The sequence below is a fragment of the Nelumbo lutea genome, chromosome 1 (genome assembly GCF_056320005.1).
Source record: "Nelumbo lutea isolate HS-2025 chromosome 1, American lotus-T2T, whole genome shotgun sequence".
NCBI classification, from domain to species: Eukaryota; Viridiplantae; Streptophyta; class Magnoliopsida; order Proteales; family Nelumbonaceae; genus Nelumbo; species Nelumbo lutea.
Window position 1 is genome coordinate 154480614 of NC_142684.1, and position 10663 is coordinate 154491276.

At 40.2% G+C, this 10663-nt stretch overlaps 1 long non-coding RNA gene across 1 annotated transcript; it reads right to left on the reverse strand.

Moving 5' to 3' along the window:
* Window positions 1–9092: 9092 nt before the first annotated feature.
* Window positions 9093–10046, reverse strand: LOC148878531 (uncharacterized). Its single transcript, XR_016105181.1, has 2 exons — window positions 9784–10046; window positions 9093–9511 (listed from the first exon to the last, which is right to left on the reverse strand). It is a non-coding gene; the product is annotated as an uncharacterized LOC148878531 (long non-coding RNA).
* Window positions 10047–10663: the final 617 nt, after the last annotated feature.

The window sequence follows — 10663 nt, forward strand, 5'->3', positions numbered from 1 at the left end:
TCTCCAAGCTCCCTACAATTAGAATGCTAACTTAGGCATCAAAGAGTCCCCGCCGGGAAAATACCTCCGGGTTCTCTAATTCAGTACTCGCAGGTTCCTCAGCTCCCGCCGCTTATAAAAATGAGGAAATGATGGAGTTCTTATAGGTCCCTCAGCTCCCACCGCCTACAAAGGAGAGGAGATCACCTCATGCAGAGGGCAGTTGGGTTGCACTACACTAGGGAGCTCCACCGTCCCCTGAGTTACAGGCCGCCTAGGAGTAGGTCAAATGACGAGTCCACCCAGGTAGCTCACCACCAGGGAGCTCGTCACCAGGTAGCTCACCACCAGGGAGCTCGTCACCAGGTAGCTCAACCCAGGGAGCTCATCACCAGGGAGCTCGTCACCAAGTAGCTCACCACCAGGGAGCTCGTCACTAGGTAGCTCACCACCAGGGAGCTCGCCACCAGGTAGCTCACCACCAGGGAGCTCATCACTAGGTAGCTCACCGCCAGGGAGCTTGACACCTGGTCAGTTCGGCACCTTACAGGCAGCTCCCAATGCCTATGGGCCACATTACTGCTTAAGACCCAGTCGCCTCTTCTGCATGGACTACGAGTCACTCCCAAAAGCCTACGGGCCACATTACTACTTAAGACCCAGTCGCCTCTTCGACATGAGCAAATTCAAAGAAGAGTGGACTACGAGTCGCTCCCAAAGCCTATGAGCCACATTACTGCTTAAGACCCAGTCACCTCTTCGGCATGGGCAAAGTCAAGAAGAGTGGACTACGAGTCACTCCCAAAGCCTACGGGCCACACTATTGGTAAATACCTAGTCGCTTCCTCAGCATGAGCAAAATCAGCAAAAGTGAACTATAAGTTGCCCCCAGAGCCTAAGGGCTACACTACTAAACTGGCGGAGACCTCCTCACCCTATAGGCAGCTCGCCACATACAGGCAGCTCCCAAAGCCTAAGGAATTGGACTAGCACTTACTAGCTCGTCGACTTACGGGCCAAAAGAAGAAATCTACTCCCTTTGCTGAGTTACTCTCAGCTCGGGAGTGAGGGGCAAATGATGAAGGAAGATTTGGCCCTCCGGTGAAATTGTGACACCTAGCACCTCATACAAACCAAGTGTAGCTTCTTAAAAACTGGGCAGCTCGAGAAGCTCGGGCAGCTCGGCAGAGCTTGCCACTTACAGACAGCTCGACATGGCTCACCACAGGAAGCTCAGTAGAGCTCGCCACAAACAGCTCGGGGAGCTTGAGAAGCTAGGGGCAGCTTGACATAGGCAGCTGGCCACTCCGCAGGCAGCCTGGCGTCTTACAAAGAGCTCGCCACTAGGGGCAGCTCGGCATAAGCAGCTCACCACTTAGGGGCAGCTCGGCGTATCACAGGAAGATCTCTTGCCTGGCAACCGTACCTAACAGATCCAGAGACTTGCGCCCACGTCTCTCGCTAGGCGGCGCCGTGCCTGCAAGCCCTGAGAGCTGTCCCTTGACTGCTAGAGCCGTACTCTACAACAGCCACCTGCACCCGCCACCTCAGCTCTGGCAGTAACGGCTGCGGAAGAGAGACAGAAGCGGTTACGCTTGACTTGACAGAGGCTATTACGCCTGATTTGATAGAACACCACTATATAAGGACTCCAACCCCTAAACACAAGGGGGGAGAGAATGAAAAAATGGAGGTAATCCCTGCTCTCTAGCTCTTTCATTTCTCTCCAAGCTCCGTACAATCAAAATGCTAACTTAGGCATCGAAGAGTTCCCGTTAGGAAAATACCCCCGAGTCCTCTGATTCAGTTCTCGCAGGTTCTTCAACTCCCACCGCCTACAAAGAGGAGGAAAAGATGGAGTTCTTGCCGGTTCCTCAGCTCCCGCCGCGTACAAAGGAGAGGAGATCACCTCATGTAGAGGGCAGTCGGGTTGCGCTACACCAGGGAGCTCCACCATCCCCTGAGTTACAGGCCACCTAGGAGCAGGTCAAATGACGAGTCCACCCAGGTAGCTCACCACCAGGGAGCTCATCACCAAGTAGCTCACCACCAGAGAGCTCGTCACTAGGTAGCTCACTGCCAGGGAGCTCGTCACCAGGTAGCTCACCACCAGGTAGCTCACCACCAGGGAGCTCGTCACTAAGTAGCTCATCACCAGGGAGCTCATCACCAGGTAGCTCACCACTGGAGAGCTCGTCACCAGGCAGCTCACTGCCAAGGAGCTCGTCACCAAGTAGCTCACCACCAGGGAGCTCGTCACCAAGTAGCTCACCACCAAGGAGCTCGTCACCAAGTAGCTCATGACCAGGAAGCTCGTCACCAGGTAGCTCACCGCCAGGGAGCTCGTCACCGGGTAGCTCACCACCAAGGAGCTCATCACCAAGTAGTTCACCACCAGGGAGCTCCACCATCCTCTCCTGGGAGCAGGTCAAATGGCAAGGCACTTAGCCAAAAAAAATTGATACATCACAAAAAATTGGTACGTGACCAGAACCGGTTACATCACTTCCCATTATGGAAAAAAGATTTAACTACATTGGACACAAACTCTCTAAATATGGAATAGAATTTCTTAAAGAATAAAGTGCTTAAACCATCAGGACCCGGAGCCTTGAGATCCTTGATAGACTCAAGCGCTTCTTCAATTTCAATGTTACAGACCTCTTTGACAAGGAGGGTATTCTACTCATCAGTAATAGTTTCATTTAAATCAATTATAAATTCCTCAACTTCACTAGTATGAAAAATTTTGTTATTTTTATCACCTAATTTGATCCAGTCAATTATTGATCCTTGAGACCAATAAGCTTCTTCCCTTTCTAATATTTTATCCAATTGCTTTTATAGGGATATTTCAAGATTAATAAGAGTGGTATTCGATGGATCCTCTTCAATACTCTTTTGAGTTTGATTTATTTTGTCCAATAGATCCTTATTTTTCTTGAAAATGTTACCAAAATGCTTTTTATTCCATACCTTTAACTCTCGAACAAGGTGATTACTTTTTTGACACCATGCCTTGCTAACAATCTCTATAATTATCGGATCCAAACACCACATAGAGTCAAATCTGAAAGGTTTGGGTCCCCTCGGATTTGGAATGGCTGTTTGAAGCCAAATAGGGGAGTGATCTTAGGCCATAAAAGGCAAATTGTTAAGAGAAGCATTTGGATACAAGCTTCTCCATGAATCATTCACGAAGATCCAATCTATTCTCTCCATTATAGTTTTGTTATTCCAAGTAGACTGGCTCCCCTTCATTTCCATTTCCATTAAGTTTACAACAGTTATAAAATCATTAAATTTTTTAATCTGACTCAACCTAGGGTCTCTTCCTTCTTTTTTATCTTCAGTGGACAAATAATTGTTAAAATCCCCAATGAGGGTCCAAGGCCTATGAATATGATTTGCTATTTCTTCTATCCAATTCCACACAATTTGTTGTTCATTTTTGTTCAGAGGGGACTATAGGAAAGTACACCACCAATTCTTGTTAAAAGAGATATCTTTGGTTAAGGCTATGTTTGGTTTGAAGGAAAAGGTAGGAAAAGGAAGGAAAATGTAGGGAAACCTATACAAGATTTGTAAAGGTTTCCCTACATTTCCCTTCCTTTCCCTACTTTTTCCTTCAAACCAAACACAGCCTAAGCAATAAGCCAATCTTTCATTAGAAAAAGAAACATGAAGATTACATTGGCTGCAATCGCATAGAATCCAAAGGCCCCCTGAAAAAATGATAGGATTAATAAGCAAAAAATCATCATACTTAAGTTTTCTTACAATTATTTTTGATTGATCATGATTCACTCTAGTTTCCATTAAAAAACAAATCGCAGGTCTGTAAGTTTGGATAAGATTAATGCCTTGACGCCGCAAGCGAGCCCTACCAACCCCTCTTACATTCTAGCTAATTATATTCATTTGAAACTAGGTTTTTCTCAAGACCCATATTCTCCTCATTCTTCTCCATCTTTTTTTCCATCATTGCTTATCTAGAGGTAGGGGTGTCAATTGGACTGGATTTGGTCCAATCCGATCTACTCCAATGTGAGTCCATTATAAATGGACCAAGTCCAATCCAATCCAATGAATGTTTTGGACCAGTTTGGACCAGTCTAATTCAATGTCTGGACCGTCCAATCTGTTTAAATTCATTTTGATTTAGATTGGTTTAAACCCAAACCTGATCCATTGACACATATTCTTATCTTATATCAATGGACCAAATATTGGCTTAATCCAACCCAACCCAATATAAAATTGTTACGGACAGACCAGGTCCAATCCAATCTAGTAAATATTTTGGATCGGATTGGTTCAATCCAATATGTCTTGTTGGTTTGTCCAATCTGTCCAAATTGATTTTGTACTAGACGGAGTCCAATCCAAAACCGGTCCATTGACACCCTTATCTAGAGGTGTTTAGTTTGCTCTTCCTCGATCAGCATATGTCCATTTTTTCTGTCCCACTCATTGTCCATTAAATCATCTCCATCATCTTCATCTTTATCAATTTCTTCGTTGCTATCATCCACGTCTTCCTCATTTTTCCAATAGCCTTGGAGATCTTCATCATTAAGCTCCTTGTTATCATACTTGAAAAGATTTGCATTTCTGCTACCCTGTAACAAGCTCCCTGAGAACCTTTTCTTCTAGACCCAACGTATGTTGGGATGCCTTTTGTTGTAAGGTTTGATAGTAGCATATCCTGGGTTGAAAAGCTTGGTTCTGGAGTTGTCCCTTTCTTGTTCGAACCTACGATATTTCATAGAATTCCAATTATTCCATTTTTTATTCATGAATTTTTCTTTATACCAATGATTTTCATTGAATCCAAGAAAGCCTTTTGAATTATGGCTTTTCAAAGACTTTTGATAGCGCTGCTGTCAACGCCCAATTTTTGCTTGGTCCCTTCACCATACCTCTTTGTACCCTCCTTTTAGACCCCAAAACATAGAATCACAACCAAGTCAAATTGAAACATACAAAGCCAAGAATTCTTCTTTTGACATAATCCACAAGGCAAATGAAAACCTCAAGATCAACATCAACGTCCAATAAAATATGGCCTATAGACTTAGAAAACTATAAATTAGCCACACATCCACTGTTCATCATGCCAACTTCCTTTCTAATGGCCCTAATCCAACACATCCATTGGCTCAAGATCACTAGGATACAATCCCATTGCAAGTCTACAACAACCAGTTTCAAAAGCACCAAGATCCCATTTTGACGACCCTACACAACTAGAATTAGAAAACCTAAATTAACCATTTCTTTTTTAGATCAAAACTGTCCACTTGACTTTTCACCTTAACCCGTATCTATTTATTGAATTCCAACTCAAATTTCCTCCATTTGACCCACCATTAAGCCAGATCCTAATTTCAGCAAATCTCATTGATTAAAACTTATCATCCATCATCTTGACCCTATTAGGCCATTCAGACCTCACCACAATGTTCAAAGACCCAAAAAAAAAAAAAAAAAAAAAAAAAAAAAAAAACTCAACATGTCAACTTTCATGTTCTAATTCACCCGTTTGACCGTTAAAGTAGGAAGATGCCATTTCAATGCATCAGAATGAATCACCACCTCATCTGTCCCAATTTGAAATCTTAAAAGTGTGATGGTTGATGTTATACCCATTTTGACATGTTCAAACACTTGGACTAGTGAAATTGAGCCTAATAGACCTAAAAAGCCCAAAACCCAAAGATACCCCCACTTATAAATAAGAAAAGACAAAACCACTTGTAAAACTTCATCAAATTTACATTTTTTGCCATTATTGGTCCCAAATACGAGATTGCTTCTTTAAAGAATATTTACCTATTTACATGAAAAACCCATGACAATCACTCCCAAATCGAAATAATATATTTCACTAAATAAAAAAGCTTGACCGGGCATCTGTTTCTTTAAAGAATATTTACCTATTTACATGAAAAACTTATGTTGAGTTCCAGGCACTATAGCTAAATGAACTCAAACCTGTCCCCCCTCCCTTTCCCTATAAATACTGATCCAATTCGAGCTCAAGAAAGAGGGAGAGGAAGATCTAGAAAGAGAGGAAAAACAAAAGGAGAGAACCAAGAAGTATTTCTAACTCCCATAGGAGCCTTGTTTGCGAGAAGACCCCAAGCATTTGAACCTAAAAATTTGTTCTACTATGTTTCAGATATGAAATCTGCACGAAACATCCAAGCATTCAATAGTTTCAAACCTCTTTAGAGCTCATCCAATCACTTTTTTGTTCAGTTCGACTGTTGGAACACCGTTGACAAGGTTACATATGAAAGGTAATCCTCTGACGTTATCTTCTAGCTCAAGTTTTGATTCTAGGTTGCTTGAAGTTCTAAGACCTTGGAGAAGCATTGTTCTCTACTTCTTTTAGATTGAGTATAAAGGAAAAGAGGGGAGGGTCTTAGGGAAATTAGTACCTAAGACCTAAGAATATCACCTCAAAATCGGCCTCAAGAGAATTTGAGAGAACGTTTCTCTAGATTTCATAAATTCTAACTACTATTTTTACTGGTTTTCTGAAAGAAATTGGACCTAAATAACTCCCATATTGGGCTGCTACACCAGATTGGAGAGAATAATGCCTAACACCTTCCCTCTCCCAATCCTTAGGATCCAAAACCTCTCAGTTAGGTGCCTTTTCGGGCAAAGAACATAGTCATTATCAAAGCCAATAAGCCAATTTTTTAATCTAAAATGATGGCTCATTTCCTCTGAAAAATGGGTGACGATTCCATTGCTTTGAGTCAGTCATGGCCTTTTCGAAGCTCACACTGCCTGTTAACCATAGTACATCCCTCATCGTTGTTGGAAGAAGTCGGGTTCGGACACTCAAAAGCCTTGTGGCCTCTCTAGCCACAATTCAAGCACAAATCAAAGATGTTTTCATAAAACACCCTCATAGTATTTTTTTATCTCCCCCCCCCCCCCCCGAGGTTAACAGGATTTCAAGCACAAAAGGTTTATTTAGAGTAACTCTAACGCAAACCCTTGAGAAGACAGTTCTAGATAACTTCTTTGTATCAACATCAAGCTTAATTAATGACCTCCCCTACATCCCTAAGGATAAGTTCAAGGTCATCCTTATTCCATAATTCTAGAGGAAGGCCTAACAACCTATGCCAGAGGTCAGTTGTTTACAGTTTGGCCTTGAGCAGGTTAAACCCCAACCTCCATCGAACCATAACTAGGTATTTTCCATTAACAATCCAAGGGCCATTTTTATGACTTTGTTTAAGTACGCGAGGGACGAGGAAGTTATTAAAAAAATCCATTACCAATGCTCTGAATGTTTGTCTTACCAACAACCTTCCAGGCTTGAGCTTTCCCCATAATAGCTTTTAGAGGTTCAACTTCACCAAGAATCTTTGCATAGAGGCTTAGGAACAAGCCTTCGTCCATCTTCCTCTCCTTTAACTCGTCCATATTAATAGCTCGAATGACCTTCGAGTTCACAGCTTCTTTGTTCATGGAAATCCCCTTCAACTTTTCACGATTAGCCTCATTCTGAAACTCTTCATTGAGCAACCTTTTCACTTTATTGGTTTATTCAATCACTGTGGATTCCATACTGAGATGCTATGAATACCATGTTTCTCTATGTTTAACACCCCCATCTTCATTTATATAATCACGATAACTAATTGTAAACGATCCCTCAATATCCCTTGAGATTTTCCTACATGACATTTCACCCTTAATAGGTCAAAAAATGAATATGATTAAAATGAATCCAAATCTAATTTGTATTGCATTCAAGTCATATTTGTGTCATATCACATATTGCTAGGCCCAACTTTAATGGTTCATAGCTCATCTTAATTGAATGCTTGAATCTTTTTCAGCTTAGACGTGCTTTCCCCAATGGGACCCACCTGTCAAAGCCAAAAGTCGCCTGGCCCGCTCTTAAAGGGATGAAATTTGAATGGGTAGATCAGAATCCTAGATTATCATACCAATAGAATGTACGTGGATTTTAATCTAACGACAGATATTGATAGGACAGTGTCATCGTTCTTTCTGAATAATATGAACTTTGTCGTCTTGTCCATTGGTATAAAAAAAAAGAACGATTTGAGTCCCAGAAGGCAAATTTCTTAAATCACTCTTATGATTTAGTTAATTGACTAACTCTATCATTATTTTTTATATATTCTCTTAAATTATCTAATGCCCTGTACTGTAAGGGCTAATAATAAGGAAAAATGCAATACATACCTTAAGTTTCTATAAATTGACTTAAACATACTTTAGACTTAAAAGAAAAAAAAAAAAGACTTAAATATAGCTTATTAATTTTTTTATCCTTCATTTAAATTTTTAAATATACTCTTAAACATGAAAGATAAATGTACCTAGTATATTAGACTTGTTAGAGAACAACAAGTATTATTATTATTATTATTATTATTATTATTATTATTATTATTATTATTATTATTTAACAACATGAATAAAAACTTAACACTAATGATCAATTTCAATTTGAGAAAAAATTTGATATTTCGTTGACTGTTGGATCATATGACTTAGATCAATCCACCAATACAATTGGGCGATTTAAATAAAATTACAAAAAAAAAAACATTTAATACTGTACCCTTAAGGTCAATTTGGTTATGGATGGATGGAAATTCACACTTGATTGACAAAGTCATGAAGTCATTTACCTAATACCAATGCATTGCCGAAAAAAAAAAAAAAAACTCAATAGATCATGTCAGAATTGGCAAAACTTTGAAGTGTACTACTCTTAAATCTTTTGCACAGCGTTATTATTTATATTTTTTATTTATATAAAAAATTGATAATATTAGTCTTTATGTTTCTACCGCTCTCTTTTCAAAAAATATTAAAAAAGAAAATGACAAATTATAAAATCAAAACACCTTTTTAGTCAAATCACTTTTTCCAATAGGTGTATTCAAAGAGATTTTATTATCTGAAAAGTAATAAAAATGCCAAGTGCCATTGCAAGAATAATATCCGTTGTTGTTGATTCTCCCCTTATCAGAGATTTTATATCATATGATGAAATCCGCCGTTGTTGATTCCCCACTTACCAACGATGTTCCCACCAAAAAAGAAAAAGAACAAAAAACAAAGGATTGGAATTAAATCTTAAAAAATGATTGCTTTTTTACATTATGTAAAACTTGATTGACCTTGTGTTGAACCGCTTCCGCTGTAAAGAAGTCTCCAGAGCTTCTTCTTGGAACCACGAACTCTGCAACTGCAATATCACTGAGCAACCGAGTAGGGAGAGATACAGAGAGAGAGGAATCGGAGAAGAGAGAATTAAGAGAGGAGAGTGGCTTGCTCAGTAAGCATCTCCTCGAGAGAGGTGATCAAGCATCTCCATCGGGAAGCATCTTGAATAGGAAGAAGCATCTCGAGCACCATTGATGTGGAGGAAAAAGGGAAAAAACATAGCACCGCCGACCTAGAAACCACCACCTTCATCTTTGCCTGTCAACCACCACCCCTACCTTCCATCACCACCACTCTGGCCAAAAAAAAGAAAAGAAAAAACGATAAAGGGGAATAATGTAGCACTACCCACACAACACACTCACACCACTTTAGGCCCCAAAAGAAAGGAAAGGAAAGGAAACTACACCACCAATGTTGGAAACCACCACCACAACACAATCCAACACAGAAACTTATGGGACAAAAACAATACACCTAAAATAAAAAAAATAAAAAGATAATAAAACTCAAAAAGAACAAAGAAAAAGAAGGCATAGGAAAACCACAAGAAGGCAACCCACTTGCCTTGTTGCAACTAGGAAGCTAACTACTTTGCAACCATTTTCACCCCCTCCAATTAAGCGGCGACTCCGAACCATCCAACGAAGCCTGAAAGATGAAACACTGCATCCTTCAGTCAGGAAGGAACAAAGACAGAGAGAGAGAGATTGAAAGAGAGAGATGGAAAGAGGAGGAAGATGCAACCAGGAAGCCAACTACTTTGAGAAAAAGAGAGATGGAAAAGAGAGAGGAAAAGAGACAGAGAGAGGAGGAAGATTGACAACAATAATAGGAAAATGAATAGCGAGAGTGGAAAGACAGGTTGAAGAAGAAAATGATCAGAAGAGAGAAATGGTATTGACACTTGGCTCTCATGCAAATATTTCAGAAGGAGAGTGGGAGATAGAGCATTGACACTTGTCTGTTATGTTCATTTCATGTAAAAGGGGAAAGCACCCTTTTCACTTTAATATATATATATATAAGATATATAAGATAATTTTTTTTTGGCAATATCGCCTTTTACAATGACTTTTTGCCCGGTCATCTCTATTTCCATCCATCTTCCCACTCACCTCCGGTTCTGCCCATCTCTCCGCTCCTCTCCTCTCTTTCTCTCTCTAACCAATGGTGTAAGAAATGTGTACCATTATAATTGTGTTTTCTACCGAGGATTTCATCATGTTGCAGTAATTCGAAACCCAACAACAAATCTTCAATGATTTGTCCAACTTATCCATTGTTAACAAATTTCTTTACCGTTGAAGTCCACTCATTGCCTCGGGTATTCAGATCAAGCAGCGTCAACGATCTATTCCCTATCTCAAAAATTAGCGGTTCTCAACTAGTTACAACAATTATTGCCGATAGAAACGTTAATCATTCACTCTTAATGACACCTTTT